The sequence below is a fragment of the Nyctereutes procyonoides genome, unplaced genomic scaffold (assembly GCF_905146905.1).
Source record: "Nyctereutes procyonoides isolate TBG_1078 unplaced genomic scaffold, NYPRO_anot_genome, whole genome shotgun sequence".
Lineage (NCBI taxonomy): Eukaryota > Metazoa > Chordata > Mammalia > Carnivora > Canidae > Nyctereutes > Nyctereutes procyonoides.
Window position 1 is genome coordinate 111,702,537 of NW_026575125.1, and position 22,218 is coordinate 111,724,754.

Sequence of the window (22,218 nt, forward strand, 5' to 3'; positions counted from 1 at the left end):
GTGGGACTCAATCCCAGGTCTCCAGGACCACACCCTGGGCTGAAGGCAGCGCTAAACCACTGAGCCACCCGGGCTGCCCAAAAATAATGATTTTAATATCAAAAATAAGTGCAATTAAGAGCATTAAAAGACTGAAGGAAAAAAATCATACAATCATCCCTACCCAAATAGTTTCAATATCAATCTATGATGAAAACAAAACTCTTGGGATCCCTGGGTGGCGCAGCGGTTTGGCGCCTGCCTTTGGCCCAGGGCCCGATCCTGGAGACCCGGGATCGAATCCCACATCGGGCTCCCGGTGCATGGAGCCTGCTTCTCCCTCTACCTGTGTCTCTGCCTCTCTCTCTCTCTCTCTCTCTCTGACTTTCATAAATAAATAAAAATTAAAAAAAGTTTAAAAAAAAAGAAAAAAAAGAAAACAAAACTCTTAGTAATATGGGAAATCACAGAAACTTCCTAGCTTGGTAAAATTTACATGCCAAATGCCTACAGCAAACATTATATATAACAGAGAAACATTATATGTAACCCATTAAGATCTGGGACAATGCATATGTTCACTCTAAAGTGTTACCTTTTAACATATCATCTGAAGTATTGGTCTATTCTATAAGGAAAGAAAACAAGTGAAAGGTATAAGAATTGAAGGGAAGAAATATAACTTAAAAGTTTGAATCTGATATAAACTTCTACTCAGAAAAAAAAACCCAAGGGGTACAATATATACTAGATACAAAATCATAGTTAAAAAACCAAGATCTCAGCACCCATTTACTTTATTATATAAAGAAAGACAGTAATTATAGTATGTCCTGTGGTGTTAAGCAGTATAAAAAATATCAAGCAGAGTAAGGGGATATAAAACATGGTGAGTGGGTCCTATTTATAGCAGAGTAGCCAGAGAAGGTCATATTTGAAAAGAGACTTGAAGAAGGTATAGATTGGGGACAAGGAGGGGGCATTTCAGGCAGAGTGAACAGCTAATACAAAGGTCCTAAGCTGGAAGTTATCCTGTTGTACTCCATGAAAAGCCAGGAAGCAAGTAAATATGGGTTAGAATAACTGAAGATTAATAATGATAGGAAATGAAGTTGGAAATATATTTTAAATTAGAACTTATAGATTTAATTATATATTGGATGAAGAATATGAGAGAAATTATCAAGGAAAGTTCCAAATTTTGTGGTTGCTAAGAGGATAAATGTGGTGGTTTAGTTTACCAAGATGGGTAACAGTTGGGTAATTCCAAGTTTGGAGGCCAAAGAATTGTTCTGAACAGGTTAGATTTTATATATTTATTACAACTCCAAAAAAATAAGTCAACTAGTCAGGTGGATATCGTGATGTGGAGTTTAGGGGAAAGACTGGGCCTATAAACAAACCGCAGAGGTCATTGGTGAGCTTGATAAGAGCAGTTTCAGTAGAGTGGTAGAGAGTCAAAAGCCTGACAAGACTGTGCTCATGAAGAAATGAGGGGAGAAGGAACCAAGAAGTATTAGAAATAATGAAGGGTCAATGGAGGATTTTTTTGGTTTATGTTTGATGAGTGTTATACAGCATATTTGGAATATGCTGGATACTGACCAGTAGTAAAGGGTTACTGATGATGACTGACCAATAATCAATAAGTCCTTTGCTTATTGTAGGACTATGACAAGCTTTTGTTCTCTGGTGGTAATCTGATTTTCAGCCATGGTTATTCTGTATCTTAATATGATAGTAATGTATCTAGATATAGATATAAATATAGACATATTGTCCACCTACTACCTCTTCCCTTATCCGACTCATTGTGATGATTTACCATCTTTGGTATTTGCTTTGCTGAATTCTTATTCCTATTTTATAGTGAGAGGTGCTTGCCGAGAATGTTCTTTAATTGGAAACTAGTGTTTTCCATCCTCAGGTAGTTTCCATTTGCATAGTTTTCATGAATATATATTTTACTCACATGTAGGCATCTCTGTCTAGACCTTCTATAATTTTTAATATTTTGCCCTTTCTTATTAACACATTTCACCATACATATTACCTGCCTAGATCCTGAAGACATTTGAGTCTCCTAATCCTAGCATAATGTAGCGATTTCAAATGGTTAGAGAATAACCTCAAGACCATTGAAATAATCCATCAAAACAATAAAAAAATGCTACCTTCTTCTAGATGAAACCCTCATACATACTTGGGTCTTTATGTTACTCTTTTCAGGTCAATTCTCTGCCTTCCTTACCCTAGCACCAAACCTTCAGGATTGTTTTATTACTAAGTTATTTTTAAATTTCTGCTAATATAAGTCATCATTTGTTACTGTTCAATTTTATGGTTTTATTGGCTAATTTCACATGAATATTTTTAGAGGATTTCGAAATCATTTTGTCAAGTTTTAAAAATACTGTTGGAATTTTAATTGGAATTACATAAAATCTGTAGTTAATTTGGGGAGATCTGACACCTTATTAATTTCTATTCCTGGAGTTGTTCTCACTTTATTTTTTTGAATTAGAGTTACTAGAGATTTTAGTCCGTCATTTCCAAAAAAACAGTTCTTGTATTCATTTAACCAATCTGCTGAAGAACTGTTATTATTTTATTCTCCATTTAATATCTTTTTTTGTGCCTTCCCTAGATTTATCTTTTTTGCTACATTTTCAGTTTCTTGAGTTAAATAATTAGCTAATTTATTTCCATTCTTTGTGTTTGATATTAAAACATTTGAGGATATAAGATCCCTTCTGAGTACCTCTTTATTTTTTTCCAATCCATCACTGTCTAAGAGAACCTAAAAAACTAACATGGATGGTATGAGCACCTGTTTTGCTAGAAAAGGTCTATTTCCAAGGAAACGGTAACATGAGAGACTTAAAGCAAGGAGCCAAGAAATCTAGGTCAGGTTTAGTTCAAAATGATGTCTGGCAAACAAATCAAGAGGTAGCCTCTCCTAGTTATCTAGAAAAGTAACAAGGAAAAAATATGAACAAGTACAAATTAACAGCCTGAAAAACTACAACTGACACACCATTACCAGTATCTTTACAGAATTTCCAACTGAGTGACTGGAAAGAGATGGGGAGGGATCTCACTGGTCTTTCGTATTTTATCTTGGGAAACAAGGGAGAACATCACATCTCAAAGAAGACAGAAAGGAATTTTACATCTTCATGATGCTATGTACTCTTATTCCCAAACCTCAGATTCATACCTACCAGAAAACTAAACAGCTAACCTTGGTTTTTAAAGCAGATAATTTCAAAATAAAAATGGGTTCATTGTTCTAAAGACTTAGGAAGTACTTAAATTTGTAGAAAAAGGAACCAGAAGAATTTTTTTTTAGATCAAATTAGATCTCACTTCACTTGGATCTCCCATATTGTCAGACTGCTAAGAAATTTAATTTCCTTCTTTCCTGGGAACATCTATCTTCTTAGAGCTTAACCAGAACACAGGATTCTTTTGTGATGCCTCTAAAATGGGCAAAACCACAGTTGCCATCATTTTTATGCCCACAGTGGTCCTTTTTATGTCCAAATCCTTTTTATGTCCTTCCCATGCTGAGATAAAAACATAGTCCTTGGGTCCAGTCTCCCTAATTGTTCCAACTATTTCCCCCAGGGCTCTGTAACTAAGTTGTGTGCAACCCCCAGCTCTAACAGGCTAATCCCTCTCCCTAAATTTAGGGGAGGTTTTCATCTCAAATACACTCTCTCCACTTCCCCATCTGCCTCTCTTCATTGCTATTTTGAATACACTTTGGCTTTTATGAAAGATACTTACTTTAGGGTATTTGTCTTTAGTCCTATAAAAACATTTGAGGGATCCCTGGATGGCGCAGCGGTTTAGCGCCTGCCTTTGGCCCGGGGCGCGATCCTGGAGACCCGGGATCGAATCCCATGTCGGGCTCCCGGTGCATGGAGCCTGCTTCACCCTCTGCCTATGTCTCTGCCTCTCTCTCTCTCTCTCTCTCTCTCTCTCTCTCTCTCTCACTGTGTGCCTATCATAAATAAATAAAAATTAAAAAAAAAAAACATTTGAACTTGAGGGGTGCTTGGATGGCTCAGTCAGTTAAAGCATTAGACTCTTGATTTGGGTTCAGGTCATGAGATAGAGCCCACCTCAGGCCTGCTTAAGATTCTCTCTCTCCCTCTTCCCCTCCCTGACCCCTGCACATGCACACTCACAGAAGCGCTCTCTCTCTCTGTCCCTCTAAAATAAAAACAAACAAACAAACATTTGAACTTAAGAATTATGAAGGGAGGGGATCCCTGGGTGGCTCAGCGGTTTAGCACCTGCCTTTGTCTCAGGGTGCGATCCTGGAGTCCCAGGATCGAGTCCCACATCAGGCTCCCTGCATGGAGCCTGCTTCTCCCTCTGCCTGTGTCTCTGCCTCTCTCTCTCTCTCTCTCTCTCTCTCTCTGTCTATAATAAATAAATAAATAAATAAATAAATAAATAAATAAATAAATCTTTAAAAAAAATAATTATGAAGGGAGAGATTCTGGATTCCTGTATAGTACAGAGAGAAAGGTAAAATATGAAAAAGACAAACACAAATATAAGCAACACGTGGTATAAATTCAAACAATGGAATGCTATAGAGAAATAAGGAAAGAGTGAAGCACAATTACACACCTTAGTCTGGATACCTCTCAGAGACATAATGTTGAGCAAAAGAAGTCAAACACAAAAGACTGCATGCTATACGATTATAGCTATGTAAATAAAAAGACAGGCAAACTAATCCATACTGTTAGAAGTCAGGATAGTGTGCATAAGTGACTGAAAGGGGGTCCTAGGATACTGATGATCTGCTGAATCTTTAGCTGGGTGCTTGTTATGCAAATGTGTTCCACTTCTAAAACTTCTTTGAGATGTACAATTATGCACTGTATATTTTTCTGTATTTATATCATACTTCAAGAAAAAAATTTAAAAGACTAATGCATATTCATTACAAATTTAGAGAATGAAGAAAATATATAGAAATTTTAAATTTAAAAAGCCATAATCCTGCCACTAGGGATAACTACTAAGATATTTTTATTTGATTCCTTCCAGTATCCTTTAGATTCACACACATACATGCAAACTCACGTGTGAATGTGTATAGAGATCTATTTGTCTGTGTGCACATGTATTATAGACATATAAATTCATTCAAGAAGTATGTATTGAGTACCAACCAGCTAATGTTCTAGACCAGGTGTTGGCAAACTATGGCCTGTATGTCAAATCCAACCTGCCACCTATTTTGTAAATAAAGTTTTATTTTGCTTTTTCTAAAGACTTTGATTATTTATTTGAGAGAGAGAGGGGAAAGAGAATGAGAGTGAGCACAAGGAGGGGGAGGGGCAGCAGGAGAGGGAGAAAGAGACTTCCCACTGAGCAGGGAGCTTAATTCAGGGCTCAAACCCAGGACCTTGGGATCATGATCTGAGCCAAAGGCAGATGCTTAACTGACTGAGCCACCCAGGAGTCCCCTATTTTTGTAAATAAAGTTTTACTGAAACACAACCTTCTCATTTTCATACTCATTGATTTATATATTGTCCATGACTGTTTTTGCTACTATGGAAAAGTAATTGTGGCAGAGACTGTACGGCTTGCAAAGCTTAAATTATTTAATATCAGGCTCTATTAAAGAAAAAGGCTAACTTCTTTTTTTTATTATAAATTAATTTTTATTGGTGTTCAATTTACCAACATACAGAATAACACCCAGTGCCCATCCCGTCAAGTGTCCCCCTCCGTGCCCGTCACCCATTCGCCCCCACCCCCCGCCCTCCTCCCCTTCCACCATCCCTAGTTCATTTCCCAGAGTTAGAAATCTTTATGTTCTGTGTCCCTTTCTGATATCTCCCACACATTTCTTCTCCCTTCCCTTATATTCCCCTTCACTATTATTCATATTCCCCAAATGAATGAGAACATACACTGTTTGTCCTTCTCCGATTGACTTACTTCACTCAGCATAATACCCTCCAGTTCCATCCACGTTGAAGCAAATGGTGGGTATTTGTCGTTTCTAATGGCTGAGTAATATTCCATTGTATACATAAACCACATCTTCTTTATCCATTCATCTTTCAATGGGCACCGAGGCTCCTTCCACAGTTTGGCTATTGTGGACATGGCTGCTAGAAACATCGGGGTGCAGGTGTCCCGGCGTTTCATTGCATCTGAATCTTTGGGGTAAATCCCCAGCAGTGCAATTGCTGGGTCGTAGGGCAGGTCTATTTTTAATTCTTTGAGGAACCTCCACACAGTTTTCCAGAGTGGCTGCACCAGTTCACATTCCCACCAACAGTGTAAGAGGGTTCCCCTTTCTCCGCATCCTCTCCAACATTTGTTGTTTCCTGCCTTGTTAATTTTCCCCATTCTCACTGGTGTGAGGTGGTATCTCATTGTGGTTTTGATTTGTATTTCCCTGATGGCAAGTGATGCAGAGGGAATTTTAAAAAAGAAAACCATAGCTGGGGGCATCACAATGCCAGATTTCAGGTTGTACTACAAAGCTGTGGTCATCAAGACAGTGTGGTACTGGCACAAAAACAGACACATAGACCAATGGAACAGAATAGAGAACCCAGAAATGGACCCTGAACTTTATGGTCAACTAATATTCGACAAAGGAGGAAAGACGATCCACTGGAAGAAAGACAGTCTCTTCAATAAATGGTGCTGGGAAAATTGGTCATCCACATGCAGAAGAATGAAACTAGACCACTCTCTTGCACCATACACAAAGATAAACTCAAAATGGATGAAAGATTTAAATGTGAGACAAGACTCCATCAAAATCCTAGAGGAGAACACAGGCAACACCCTTTTTGAACTTGGCCACAGTAACTTCTTGCAAGATACATCCACGAAAGCAAAAGAAACAAAAGCAAAAATGAACTATTGGGACTTCATCAAGATAAGAAGCTTTTGCACAGCAAAGGATACAGTCAACAAAACTCAAAGACAACCTACAGAATGGGAGAAGATATTTGCAAATAACATATCAGATAAAGGGCTAGTTTCCAAAATCTATAAAGAACTTCTTAAACTCAACACCAAAGAAACAAACAATCCAATCATGAAATGGGCAAAAGACATGAAGAGAAATCTCACAGAGGAAGACATAGACATGGCCAACATGCACATGAGAAAAAGGCTAACTTCTAATCTAGACTCCAAGGACACAATAGTGAACAAAGTTGGTATTATGCTGAGTGAAGTAAGTCAATCGGAGAAGGACAAACAGTGTATGTTCTCACTCATTTGGGGAATATGAATAATAGTGAAGGGGAATATAAGGGAAGGGAGAAGAAATGTGTGGGAGATATCAGAAAGGGACACAGAACATAAAGACTTCTAACTCTGGGAAATGAACTAGGGGTGGTGGAAGGGGAGGAGGGCGGGGGGTGGGGGTGAATGGGTGACGGGCACGGAGGGGGACACTTGACGGGATGAGCACTGGGTGTTATTCTGTATGTTGGTAAATTGAACACCAATAAAAATTAATTTATAAAAAAAAAACAAAAACAAAAAAAAACAAAGCAGTTGGCTTCCTCAGACTTACAGTCCGATGAGGAATATAGACAACAAACAAGTAAGTTAATAATGTAACATCTGGTTGTGATACATACTGTGAATAAAGACAAATAGGAGCAGAGAGTGTGCTGAAGGCCACAATTTTAGATATGGGAGTCTGCGAAAGAGTGGAGCCTGAAGGAAGTGGAGTTAGTCATGCAAATATCTGGGGCAAAAGCAATCAAGGCAAAGGAGAAAGCACATGCATTGTCCTGAAGGTGATGTGCACCTGGTGTGCTTAGAATGGAGCAAGAGGTATGTATGGCTGGAGTGCAGCTAAGAGAAGAGTAGCAAGAGAGGAGGACGGAGAGGAAGGCAGGAGCCAGGACATGAAGGGCTCTACAGGCCATAGAGGTAAGTTTGGGTTTAATTCCAAGTATGGTAAGAAGTAAAGGGTTGGATTAGAGAAGCAATGTGATCCGATTTACAAATATTTGTATATATATGTCAATATTTTTGCACTAGCGTGACACAGCACTGAAAAGCATGAAGTCTTGGAGTATAACACAACCTTATTCAAATCCTGGCTTTGCCACTGGCTATATGAATGACCATGGACATGCTATATAAACTCTTTAGGCCTCGTTTTCCTCAAATGCATAATGGAATTAACAATGTCTACCTCATATGATTGTTATAAAATGCTTAGTCCAATGTTTGGTATGTAATTGTTATATAAATGGTGGCAATGGATATAACTTGTCTGTATCTATGAGATATAATGAAAACGTATACACACATTCTCAAAACTACAAACATGAGGCAGTATGCACAGTGGTTAAAAGGGAAGACATTACAGTCAGGCTTTGAGAGTTCAACTTTGGCCCCACCTTTTATTAGCTGTTTGATCTTTTACAAGTCACTTAACCTCTCTGCAGGCACACGTTCTTCAAATATAAAATACAGAAAATTATGATGTTGGCCTCAAAGGGTTTGTTCTGAAGATTAAAGGAATGAACACATGTAAAGTTCCTAAGAACATTACCGGGCATAATGGAAGTGCTATGCATATGGCAGCCACTAGCAAATATAGTACCTTGACATACAGTAGTAAAAGGTGCTCCTTCTTCAAGATAATTTTCTGACAGTAGAAAGAAAAGTACTCTGAAACACTGATTTTGCTAGAATAAGACATTTTATTATTTTTTAAATTGTTATTTGAAATGAAGTGAAACATGCTATTTTAATTTGTATTTAACTATTCATGAAATTATTTTTCTTTATATCCTGGCTGCTTATCAATAATTTGTTGTCACATCTGTTAATTATCTTTCATGCTTTTTTTATCCATTTTTCTACTGTGGTTTCTCTTGTGTTCCCTACTAATTTGTAACAACTCTTTCTATATTAGGGTATTAACTCTTAGTCATGTTCCTGACAAATATTTCCCCCAGATTTCTTGTAACTTAATATGCTAATCTCTGCATAATAATTAAAGCATCAATCATTCCAAGCAGAGGTTTTTTTTAAAAAAAGTATTTTGGCAGAGCTAAAGCAAAGAGTTTTTTGTAGGTTGGGGGACTGGGAGGCAGGGATGGAGACACTGGATAGAGAATGGATAGAGAAAATTATGCAAAATATTGTAACATGTTAAACCCTGTATGCTTAGTGCAGAGGTTTGGATTTTATTCTGCAGGGGATGAGAGACCAAGGAAGAGTGCTAAACCAGGAAATGACATGCTTAGATTGAGATCATCCTGGCAGCAGTGTGGAAGATAGATTGGTAGGGGGGCTAAAACGTTCCCGGCATAGGTTAATCTGTCTCTCTGTACAGCAGCTGTTCACAGTAGCAAAAACAACCAATAAACAAGAGAGCATCCCCCAGGTGGCAGCTAATGAACGGAGTAGGGCCAGAGGAGAACTCTGCTTCCTGTCAGCCACCATATTCAGCAGTGCCAGTAATGCCTATAGCAGCAATTGCGCTAGCGTCAGTGGCACCTACACCAAGAACAGCAATTACAGCAACAAGCAGTCAGGCAAGATGTGACACGGGGTCATCTCTGCACTAGCCGGTGCAAGAGCAGAAAGTGCCAAAGTAACAAGAAAATTCTTGTTAGGCTCTTGAAATATGATGATAGAGATTCTGAGGTCAAATGACTTTGGTGAACTCTCCTAACACAGCCTCTGATATAGCTTTGACCACATCCTATAATTCGTATATGTACGGATATCAACATTATTTTTTATAAATGGTCTGTATTAGACTTTTGATTTTCTTGTCTTGATTTTCCTAGGAATGCCTTTAAAATTTGTCATTTTCATAGTTTATTGGTTTGCTGACAAGAATGTAGTCTATACTATTCGTATTTGTAACTTACCAGTTTTGTGGCTTAATAAATGATCAATTTTGCCAAGATTCTATGGTTGCTTGAGAAGAAAGGATGTTTTCTACTTGTCAGATGAGTCTGTTGTATCTGATATCAATATAGCAAATCCAGTAACTCATTTTGAATTAAATATCCAACTTTATACTTTTAATCTTCATTAATCACTTTATTTGGGAGTATGCTTTTGTAAATAGCATGTAGCTGGATTTTATATCCTGACCTAGCCTAATAAATTGTAATTTTAATTAGTGAATGTATATAGTGTATATTGTATTATCAAGTATTTCCTGTTTTTTAGTGCTTTCCTGCTCATTCTTTTGTCTTCAACCTTTTGCTTGTATGGTATGTTTTCTTTTACAGTTCTCTATATCCCTCAATTAATTTAGAAGGTAGACAGCAACCTTTTAGTTCAACTAGCTCTTATTTTAGCCTTTGAAATGCATATTTAAGCCTCTACTTCTCTAATTATAAAAATTAATAAAAAGGTACTTCTAATGATTTCTCTAGGTAAGTTGAGGAAATTAGCACATTCATTTTTCAGCAATCCCCTCCCCACCAAGATCTTATACTTCCCAGTTTTTCTTGCTCTAATCTGGAAATTCTGTCCCAGTTAGAGTATTATTATATTATTATATTATTTTCCCATTATCTTTTTTCTCTTTCAAGCATTATATTTTCATTGTTTTATAACCATATTTGCATATTAATTTAGATCTAAACCCCTATATTTATCATTTCTCATTTAGCTAGTTTATTTCTTCAAACATTTTTCTCCAAGAAGCATATATCCTGACTTTTTTCCAACCTGCAAGTAACCTGATTTTTTGCTTAGATGCCTGCAGGAGTCTTTCTTCATTCTCAAATATCAGAATTTTCACCAAGTATATATTAGATGTGGGGTGTATTTCATTAATGATATCCCATCTATAGTTAGCCCTTTAGAACCCCCATGCATTCTTCTGTTCAATAAAAAGGTCTTTAATTACATCCTTAAAATGTAACTCAAGTGTCCAAATTTTATCCTCCTTAAATATGAATAAAGTCAAATTTATTTTAGCTCTAACTCTTTTTGTTTTAAAGATTTATTTATTTATTTATTTATTTATTTATTTATTTATTTATGGGGAGAGAGAGAGAGAGAGAGAGAGAGAGAGAGAGAGAATGAGAATAGCCTGGGGAGGTAGAGGGGCAGAGAAAGAGGGAGAAGCATCAATGTTTACCAACACAGAGCTGCCAGTTTACACAGCCTCTCTCTCCTGTTTCACAATGGCAAGCACAACACTAGGTCACCAGTAGTCTTCCTTACAGCTCACCACCTGGATTCTGAGTCTTTTAGAAATGACTGTATGTATCTAACCTATCCTATTCCATGTGCCAAAGACTACAAATATATATCTCTAGCCTAGACCTCTTCACTGAACTTCAGATATCTAGATCTAGCTGTATAGTTGATATCACAACCAAATCCAAGAATATAGAAGCTAGAGATGTACTTGGAGATCAAACTTAATTTTATAGAAAAAGAAGCTTAAATAGGTAAGGGGAAATTCTGCTAAACCGTATTGCCTGGCATATGACTTTCATGTCTGAGAAGATCTTAGAGAAATATCAAGTAGAAGAACCACTTAAGAAAGAGATAAGAGGGCAGCCCGGGTGCCGCCTTCGGCCCAGGGTGTGATCCTGGAGGCCCAGGATCGAGTCTCATGTCGGGCTCCCTGCATGGAGCCTGCTTCTCCCTCTGCCTGTGTCTCTGCCTCTCTCTCTCTCTCTGTGTGTGTTTCTCATGAATAAATAAATAAATGATCTTTAAAAAAAAGAGATAAGAAAAATGAATACAGGTATCTGCTGTAGTAGTCTGGAAAATGATCCCAAAAGATATCAGTTCCTTATCCATGGTTCTATATGTGTTATCTTATTCAGAAAAAGGTCTTTTCAGATGTGATTAAGTTAAAGATCTATCCTGGGAGAGACCAGTTAGATTTATTTAGTTCTATGATACATTTTACTATGGTAAGAAATTACCAAGAGTATGGAAAGGGACTCTACCATAAACACCTTGGTATGGGCTGAAAGTGTCCTATGATGACTGTGCTATGACTCTAATTGACTGCCAAGTACAACTGCTACAGACTGAATGTCTATGCCCTCACAAAATTCATGTATGGAAGCCTAATTCCTAATGTCATGGTATTTGGAGGTGGGGCCTTTGGGAGGTAATTAGGTCATGAGGGTAGAGCCTTCAAAATGAATGCCCTTAAACAAGAGGAAGAAATGCAAGATTTCTCTCATTGCTCTCTAAGATATGAGGATACAAATAGAAGACAGCCACCTGTAAACCAGGAGGTGCGTCCTTAACTGGATCTGCCAGCACCCTGATCTTGGGACTTCTCAGCATCCATAACTGTTAAGAAATAGACGCTTGTTGTTTAAGTCACCAGTCTATGGTAATTTGTTATAGCAGCCTGAATTAAGACAACTAATGACCACATGCTATAGTACAAATGAAACAACAAGGCAGCAGGGAATTAGGTTGCTGGATATGAAATTTTGGAAAACATGGAAATAGTTATCATGGGAAATTGGAATCCATTAAATCTTCTAGTTTCACCCCAGTATGCACCAATTTACACTTCAGAAGTCAAAGTACTTTTCTGAAATGAGACCTAAAATCCAATTAATACAGAATTATAGAATGTTGGCTCTTGAAAGCACTACTGGAGATGGTTTAGCCTACCATGTCACTTTAAAATTGGGAAGCTGAGGTTTGTCAGAGCAAAATAATTTGTCTAATGTCACCTAGTTATCTAACTGCATATCTGGAGAGAATAATTTAGGTCTCGTGACTTATAGCTCACTGTTTTGATGACCTCATTCTAAAATATGGAAAGACAAGGAATTTGAGAAATGGTCTCATAAATGTTCTATGTCACTGGATCTCATTATGTCATCTTATTTTGAATTCAGTTTCCTCATTTTGTTTCAGATATGTACAGCTCTATGAGCTCCCATTCCAATATGGTAGAAGAAGGATAAGATTCACAAGAGAGTCAACTTACTGGATACTGAAAAGCCTTCTCTCCACAAGACACAATTACAGCCTGCTAATTCAGCTATCTATTCAATTCAAATTTTGGCAACTAGGTTGCTATACAGTATTTTACATCATTTATAAGTTTTGGTATAGTATTTATTTGCCAAAAACAAGGTATTATGGAAAATATGATTTTTTTCCCTTGGTGGTACAACAGGTGTCAAATTTCCAGCCTTTACAGAAGAATGCTATAATTTTATAGCAATTAATCCACAGACAAAAATAGACAAGCAGAAATTTTGCCATAAAATTATAAATCCTGTGGACTATTCATATAGTAAGTTTACTATAGAATCCCAAGATGAAACACAGATAAATCGAATCCACAGAAAGGTAGCACAGCAAAAATAATTGTTTTAGTCAACAGCTGAACACATTTGTTTGTCAAGGAAAAAAAAAACCTATGCTTCCCCTAAGTCCTGGCTACCATGTGACTAAATTCTATACAGCCTTACATATATTAACTATCCAGGGGTATTCAGCCTTTAGGCAAAATTCTCTATGTCTTCATATACTTGGATATTTCCTAGAAAAACTCTTTATCTCCTCTACTTTTCACTTTCTTCTTTACCTTGCCCAGAGCTGAAGTAGGACAGGACTGAGAATAAAGGACTGATCATGAAGTAGGGAAAACCATGAACTACCACAGATGCCACTTTCTAGTCAAAATCAGGAGCAAGTCCATCCCAGGTCCAACTCTTCACTCCACTCTCCTTTCCCTCACCTCCAGACCAGTCAATTCCAATCATGATATTTACCTTAAAACCCAAATTCCTTTCTTAAAAAAAAGTCCCTAAGTCATCAGGGCCAGTTTTAATAATAGCAGTTATTATAAAGATATTTACCATTATAAAGACAGTTACCATATATGAAATATCTAGTATATTCCTGGCTCTGTTAAAAACTTATAAATATATTACCTGATTTAATATTCACTATGATACTCTGAGGTAGATATCATCCTTATTTGGTATTATTAAACAATGTAAATTAGTTTCCTGTGCCTCTTATAACAAATTACCACAAAAGTGGTGGCTTAAAACAACAAAACTTTAATCTCTCACAATTCTGGGGACCAAAAGTCTGAAGTCAGTATCACTAGAATGGAATCAAGGTGTTGGGAGGGCCATGTTCCCTTTGAAGTATGTACTGGAGAATTTACTTATCGTTTCCAGTTTCTCTTGGCTACCAGTACTCTTTGGCTTTGTGCCCACATCACTCAATCTCTATTTCCATGTTACCTTTCCTTTTCTTCTTCTGTCTGTCATCAAATATCCCTCTGCCTATGTTTTATAAGGATACATGTGGTTGTATTAAGGGCCTACCTGGGTAATCCAGGATAATCCTCCTGTCTCTAGAGCCTTTATTTAAACACATCTGCAAACTTAATATTTATGGGGAGGGAAGTAGGTAGTAAAGTTCCTGGACTTAGCAGCATATACCAAAAAGACTTATACTTGGAAGTAGAAGAGTAAAAAAGTAGAGGGTTTCATCCTTCTAGAATCAATCCTTCCTGTACCTGATCCTAGCCTCCACCTTGCTGCAAACCTATGCTTTACAACCTAGGAAACACATCCAGTATTTTATAGCCAGAAGTGTACATACCTTCGCAAGCTGTTTTTCAAGAAGCTTTTGGTTAGTAAGTGTTATAGGTTGAATTGTGCTCCACAAAAGTCTATGTTGAAGTCCTAAACCCCAGAGTCTCAGAATCTAACCCTATTTTGAAATAGGGTTATTGCAGATATAACAATAAATTAAGATGAGGTATTATTGAAGTACATTGGCCCTAATCCAAAATGACTGGTGTCCTTACAAAAAGAACATAAATGTAAAGAGAAAGAGATACAAATAGAGAAAAGATAATGTGAAGACACAGAGGGAATACCATCTACAAACCAATGAATACCAAAGATTGCCAGATAACTACCAGAAGCTAGGAGAGAAGAGATTTTCACTCACAACCCTCAGAAGAAACCAACCCTGCTGATACCCTTATCTCAGATCGTTAGTCTTCAGAACTGTGAGACAATAAATTTATATGGTTAAGCCAACCAATTTACAGTACTTTGTTATAGCAGCCAGAGCAAACTAACATAGTGCAGTTTGATTCATTCTATTCGTAAAGAATTTCTGAGCATCTATCTACCATTGGTTAGGCAATGAAGACACAGCCAAGAACAAGATAAAGTTCTTGACTCCATGGACTTTACATTCTAATGACTGGAGAGAAAATAAACCAATAAAAATAGATTGTCAGATGGTGATAAATACTGTGTAGGAAAAAAACAAGTTAAAAAGATGGGGGAATGATAGAATGCTATTTTTTAAATGCTTTTATTTTATTTTTTAAAGATTTATTATTTATTTATTTATTTATTTATTATTATGATAGACATAGAGAGAGAGAGAGAGAGAGAGAGAGAGAGAGAGAGAGGGAGGAGAAGCAGAGACACAGGAGGAGGGAGAAGCAGGCTCCATGCCAGGAACCTGATGTGGGACTCGATCCTGGGACTCCAGGATCGCGCCCTGGGCCAAGGGCAGGCGCCAAACCGCTGAGCCACCCAGGGATCCCCCAATAGAATGCTATTTTATATATGTTGGTCATTAAAGTTGTCCCTGGCAGAATGACAGATGTCTGATGAAAACAAAGTGAACCAAGTAGATACTGTGAAGAACATTTCAGCTAAAAGAAAACTACATACAGAAACATGATAAGTGAGTGTGCTTAGGATGCTTGAGGAACAGTAAAGAACTAGAGTAGAATAAATAAGAGAAAGAGATATAGGGGATGAGGTCAGAGAAATAAATAGAAGCCAGACCAACAAAGATCAAGATGTAGTAGGAAGCTATTGATGATCTCTGGGTTGAAAGATGGCATGTACTTACATATTTTAGAAAGATATTTCAAAATATTGTGGGGAGAAAAAATAGCAAAGGTACAAGGATGTAAGCTGAAAGACCACTTAAGAAGGCTATGGCAATAAGCCAGGTGAGATATGATGATGGATTAAGACAGGACAGTAATAGGGGACCTGGTGAAAAGTGGTTGCATTTGGGTCATGTTTTCAAAGTACAGTGTAATGGATACTAAAGTGTTCTACCCAAATCCCGTCTTCAGAGCCAGTGCACTCATTTCCCAGTTACTAGGAATATAAACTGCTAAAGGCTAATAATTGCTTCCCCTACAGAAAATTTCCCTCAGTTTCATGGAATTACTTTGCCCAGGGTTACACCCTTCCAGGGGCCAATCTACAGACAATACCTGGGAGATACAGAGATACAAGGCCCTATTCATTCTTCTACTGATAAATATCCAAATTGCTTCAAATTCCCCACTGATATAAAAAGTATAGTGGTGAGTTGTCTTGAATACCCTGTGTGAGAAATACTTTGGGATACATAACCAGAAGCTGAATTTCTATATTAGATTAGACTTAATTCAAATTAGCCATATTGGGGAGGAAGATGGCAGAGGAATGGGGGACCCTAGTAAATTATGCCAGATTGCTTTATAGAATGACAATAAATGACCTTCACATCAGAAATGCTTGAGGGATCCCATATTTATATATTTCTGTCAATAATTAGTATTATGCTGCTTTATAATTTTTGCAAGGGTAACAGGTATAAAATGACATATCATTATTGTATTCTAAGTACCACAAGTTTTTTTTTTCAAAAGATTCAAGATGAATTTTAAGTAGGACTAAAATTTATAGATTGAGATTTGATTGGTCAACATTGTTCCATGCCACAAAGTCTCTAAAAGTAGGCAAAAACTGGGACACCTGGGTGGCTCAGTTGCTTAAGCGTCCGACTCTTGATTTCAGTTCAAGTCATGATCTCAGGGTCAGGGGACTGAGCCGCACGTGCAGCTCTGTGCTCAGTGTGGAGTGTGCTTGGGATTCACTCTCTCCTCTTCTCTCTCTGTCCCCACTCCCTGCTCACATGCATGTACTCTCTCACTCTCTCAAATAAATAAATCAATCTTTAATAAAGAGTAGGTAAAACTGAGGAATTAGTCCAGTAAAAGTAAGAAAAAAAAGAATACAAGTATTAAAAGGATCTAAATTTATAAATGGTTCATTAATAATAAAAGAGAAAAATGGATAGTTGATATCATCTTATGAAAGGTAGAAAACAATGAAGAGAATATCTGAGGAAAACTAAAAGTGCTAATTGGTTAGAAACACTTTGTCATTTGGATAGGTCAAGTGAAGACAAAACCTAACAGCTGAGAACCATTTGAAATGAAAGAAAGTACATGGCTTATCAGGATAAATACCAAGAACTGGATGGACTGCATTCATTTTTAGATGGATTTAAAACTTTACTAATACTAAATTTATTACTTCAAAATAATATTTCAATAAAATCATAGCATTGTTGTGGTAATGTGTCTAATATTCTTGCTATTGGATTCATGACTGCAACTCTTCAATAAGTACTCTGACCTCTTCTGATCACAGGCATGCAGAAGGTGGGGAAAAAACAACCAAATAAGCTCTTGGCATTTCTGTGTCACACAGTTCTTCTGTAGGATAAATCCCTATGAAGACCTGAGAGTCTTACAGGTTATTTACAGGAAAGTGTGTGGCACTATCCACTAAAATAAACCTTCCCAACTTTAAATACCCTTGGGGCTATTTTTAGTAAGTGTTTTGTGATTATTTTCTAGAAAACAAAATCGTTACCACTTACTAGTTATAAAAATTATAAGTGATTTTCTTTACTGTTCTAAACATATTTCAGTAAAAATGCCATGAGAATGAAAATTAATATTCTGGAGAAAAACTGGGGAATCCCCATTGTATTCCTTTTCTAAAACTTGCTTTTAAGCTACATTTATTTTTACTAATGGAAAGAAATACTGATAGACCAATTAAAGTTATAAAGAAGTCTATTTCCTAGTTCCAAATCCACATTGATTAACGATAGGAGACCTAAAATTATTCATGGGAGCCTGATTACTTCAGGTAGCAGAATTAATTTCCTAGGATTTTAAAAAATCATTATCAAAAGTCTATGCACAGGACTAAAAAGAAAAAGCCAAATATATTTTCCAAACCAATTATATAGTATGTCCTAATTCTAGTTAGCCCACTTCCAGCTTCTCTATGCCAAGAAACTCTAATCAAAACATACCTGAAGTCTTCCCTTTTTTCTACTATAAAGCTTTCCCACTCCCTTGACTGCCTTTGGATTTCTGCCAAATGCAAGTGATGATGGCTGACTTTCCAGCTATAGTAAGCTCTGGAACAAAAATGCCCTCTGCTTATTCTCATTTGTGTGGTTTCTGTTATTTCCACAAAGCAACAAGTCTTGACTTGGTCCCCCACATCAATTAAGACACATGTAATTTAAAGCTTTTTACCCCAAGAGAAAAGAAATCTGTACACCCCAGCCCACTTCAAAACCAGATGCTTGGTTCAGCTTCACTTACAGAGAAATACTTATTATTGAGCACATCTATATAGTTTTAATTTTTCTCTTTTATCTCTTATTTATTCTGTATATGTGTCAGGAATAGAGCACTTCAATGCATAAACATGTGATACCATCGTAAATAAAGGTTCCATTCTTTATCTATAATATCTTTTAACATCTGACAGTAACAGATAATAGGCAAAGTTCATGGTTGCCCTGTTTATATAAGAGAACACACGGTAATCCTCAGACTAATGAAGGTACAAAATGCTGACATTTTGTTAATAACTATTACATCAGTGATAATCACCATGAAATAACAGCTTATAGTATGTGTTCAATGAGCACTTTAATACGGGAGAGGAGGATTTTTGCCAATTGACCAAATGAGGAAAAAAGGTGAAATAGAAAGCTGTGAATAAATAACCTACACAAGATAATTATTGTATAAAAGTCAATGTAAAACTTACTTGCAATCAGTTTTGGTCATAAAAGGCTGACAGTTTCAACACAAAGATTTATATAAAGACCTTAAAGATGGCTCAACTACAGGAAAGGAGCAAACAATACCCTGATATTGAAAGATATCAGTGGGAATATTAGTCCTTATATGCTTTATATTTTACAGGGCATTTAGCAAATTCCCTGCAAAAATTAAAAGAAAATCTCTCAAAATATTCTAGCCACAGTCTTGTAGACTAATATTAGTTACACATGTAAGAAAAATGTGTCTGTGTATGTGTGTATATATATGATGTGTATGTATAATGTATATGGAAGATTGTGTAAGGAGAGAGAGAACAACAGATAAAACTATTAAAAGAGATTCAGTACACATGGATGATTTTTCTTGCAAACTCCTTATTGGTATCTCCTACCACTAAAGAAACCAGCTGTTTAATTTGACAATCATTTTTCCCACAAGTTCACTGAAGCCTGAAAAAATCACAATGAGAAATGAATTCCTACGACCTAAGGTTTTGTTCACTGTTCAAATGCAAGCCCCAGAAAATCTCACTGTGAAGGCAGGAAGAAAACCTTGGGCAAGTTACTTAACCCCTCTGAGCCTCAGTTTCCTAAACCAAAAAACAGAAATTGTGCTACCTGCCTGGCAAGAAGTTGTGAATACTAAATGAGACACTGTATGTGTTCATGTTATGTGTGCGTGTGTGCATGTGTCTAAAACATACGTGCTGTAGACTCCCCAAATTCACATGTTGAAATCTAATCCCCAATGTGCTGGTATTTGGAGGTGCCTTTGGGGGGTGATCAGATCATATAAGTTATTATTTGGTTATAGAACTACCCTTATAGAAGAGACCCCAGAGAGCTCCCTTGTTCCTTCTGTTGTGTGAAGACAGAGGGAAAAGACAGCCATTTATGAACAAGGAAGTGGGCCATCACCAAATATGTTGGTGCCTTGCTCTTGAACTTCCAGCTTCCAGAACGGTGAGATATAAATTTCTGTTGTTTAGCAGCCTAAAAAGACTAAGAGGATATCCTTCCCAGACATCTTCAAATATGTAAATACTCTTGGTGCTTAGCACCCAAGTTCTGATCTTGCTCCCACCTTCTCTGCTCTATTATTAACCCATTATTTTGTAGTTCATCAAATCCTTTTTTAAATACCTGTTTTGATGAGGGAGGAAGATCAAGAGAACACTGAAAGTCTTCAGGGATGAAGGAGGGCTATCAAGTGGTAGAAGAGTTACTGGATGAAAGGCTAAGGCAATATAAAGGTTATGTGCTCATGACAAGTTTGCCTTGTAATGCAGGAAAAAACTCAGGTGTTTTTGTTTTCTCTTCTTTCCATATGACTACTATCTAATTACATGGCTTGCTTTATATTTTCTGTAACAGAAATTTTAATGTATCCAATATAACTGTCATCTACACAATAAAGGTAGTTAGTTAGCTTATGATGTACCCTAATCAGGAATTCACACTCTAGAGGAGGTTATTCAGCACTACCAATATGGATATAAATATCCATACCCTGAGGGCATGCTAATCAGCATAGGGGATGTTAGGGATAATTTTTTCATTGGTGAAATAAATGATGTTCAAGATATGTAGGTGGTTAGGACATTGCTTAGGTCCCACTGTCCTTGCATGAACAAGGTTTAAGAATCTGGCAAGCCCAGCAGCCTAATACTTTTGATGCAGTTCTTAAGGTCTAAAGTCCCATTGGTTCTGTGTCACTTTATTTCATGTAAGACTCTTCCCTAAACTATCCAACCATCAAGTAATAGTAGAGCAGCTGAGGGCAGAGAACTAGACTCTTTCTAAACTACAAAAACAGGTAGTATAATTGTTTCTGCCTACTTTTGTGGACAAGTGTATCTTTGGCAAATTGGATCTAAGATTTGCTTTCATATTATCTGAAAGAAAGATTATGGGGAAGCAAACATGAAGCAGCAGCTATTTCTAATTTCCAAAAGCTAGTGAAAAATGCCAGAAGAACTAACAATTGCTGAATAGCTAAATTAACTTAGGTCAGTTTGTAATACCTGGTGCAACCCACAGGGTAGTTTTTACCTAGGTATAAAGCAAAAGGAGGAAACAAATCACTTCCTAAAAGAGAAAAAATTTGGAAGTTACTAAGGTAGCATGAGTTTCTTGCCATTTCTTTTTTTAAGATCTTATTTATTTATTCATGAGACAGAGTGAGAGAGAGAGAGAGAGAGAGAGAGAGGCAGAGACAGAAGCAGGCTCCATGCAGGGAGCCCGACGTGGGACTCGATCCCAGGTCTCCAGGATCATGCCCTGGGCTGAAGACAGGTGCTAAACCGCTGAGCCACCCGGGCTGCCTGCCATTTGTTTTCTAAGTTTTCATGTTATATAAAGGGGGGAAAGAATCATGAAAGATATTTCTAAATAAGTCCACATTACCACATTCCAAAAAAGTTGGAAGAAAAATGGAAAGCAGAAAGCCAGCTTAACATAGAGGACAATTATCATCATTCTGCTGGAGGTTTTTGACTTGACTTTAAGATTTTGAGGGGTAGGAAGTAAAGGCTTACACCCTGATCAAGTTACTAATCATTAGAAAGAATTTGTCAAAGAGAAGAAAAGGAGTTCTGGCTTGGTTACTATAAACTAAAGAAGTAAGCACAATATATTAGTAAAATAAAATTAGAAGTTTGGGAAGTCTCCCTAGTCAGGAAGACTTGGAACATACTTAAAAGAGCCTAGAGTCCCCTTCAAGGATGAAGAAGTCCTGTCCTGCTCCCCATGAAATAAATAGTTATAGCCTGGTAAAGCAGAGGGATCCCAAGTAAAACAACACATTTAGTGGCAAATGAAAGAAGTTATTATTGAAGCCAAAGATGAAGCTGGACATGAACAGATGTGTTTATCAAGATGCACCCAGCCCCACTGGAACTAGAGAGTCAGTATATGCTAACAATTGTTTATAACGAAGGAAATGGAACTCAAAGCACCTCTCACCCAGAGGACTGCTCTCTCTCTCTCTCTAAAAGAATGATTTGATTGATTGATTGATTGATTATTTATTTATTTATGAGAGAGACAGAGAGAGTGCGTGCATGCACGCATGCATGAGCAGGGGAGGAGAGGCAGAGAGAGGGAGAAGCAGACTTGCCAGTGCAGGGAACCCAATGTGGAAAGCGATCCCAGGACCCTGATATCATGACCTGAGATGAGGACCTGAGCTAGAGGCAAATGCTTAACCAACTGAGCCACCCAGGTGTCCCAACAGTTCTCTGACATATTAGAGAGCTTAGAAAGGACAGTAGATGTAGGTGAATGTTCATGTGAGAGTAGGTTTACTTTAGTCAC

The 22,218-nt window shown here is 37.2% G+C and overlaps 1 pseudogene; it reads right to left on the minus strand.

Moving 5' to 3' along the window:
* Positions 1-22,218, minus strand: part of LOC129518118 (60S ribosomal protein L35a-like) — a 98,958-nt pseudogene that overhangs the window by 53,392 nt on the left and 23,348 nt on the right.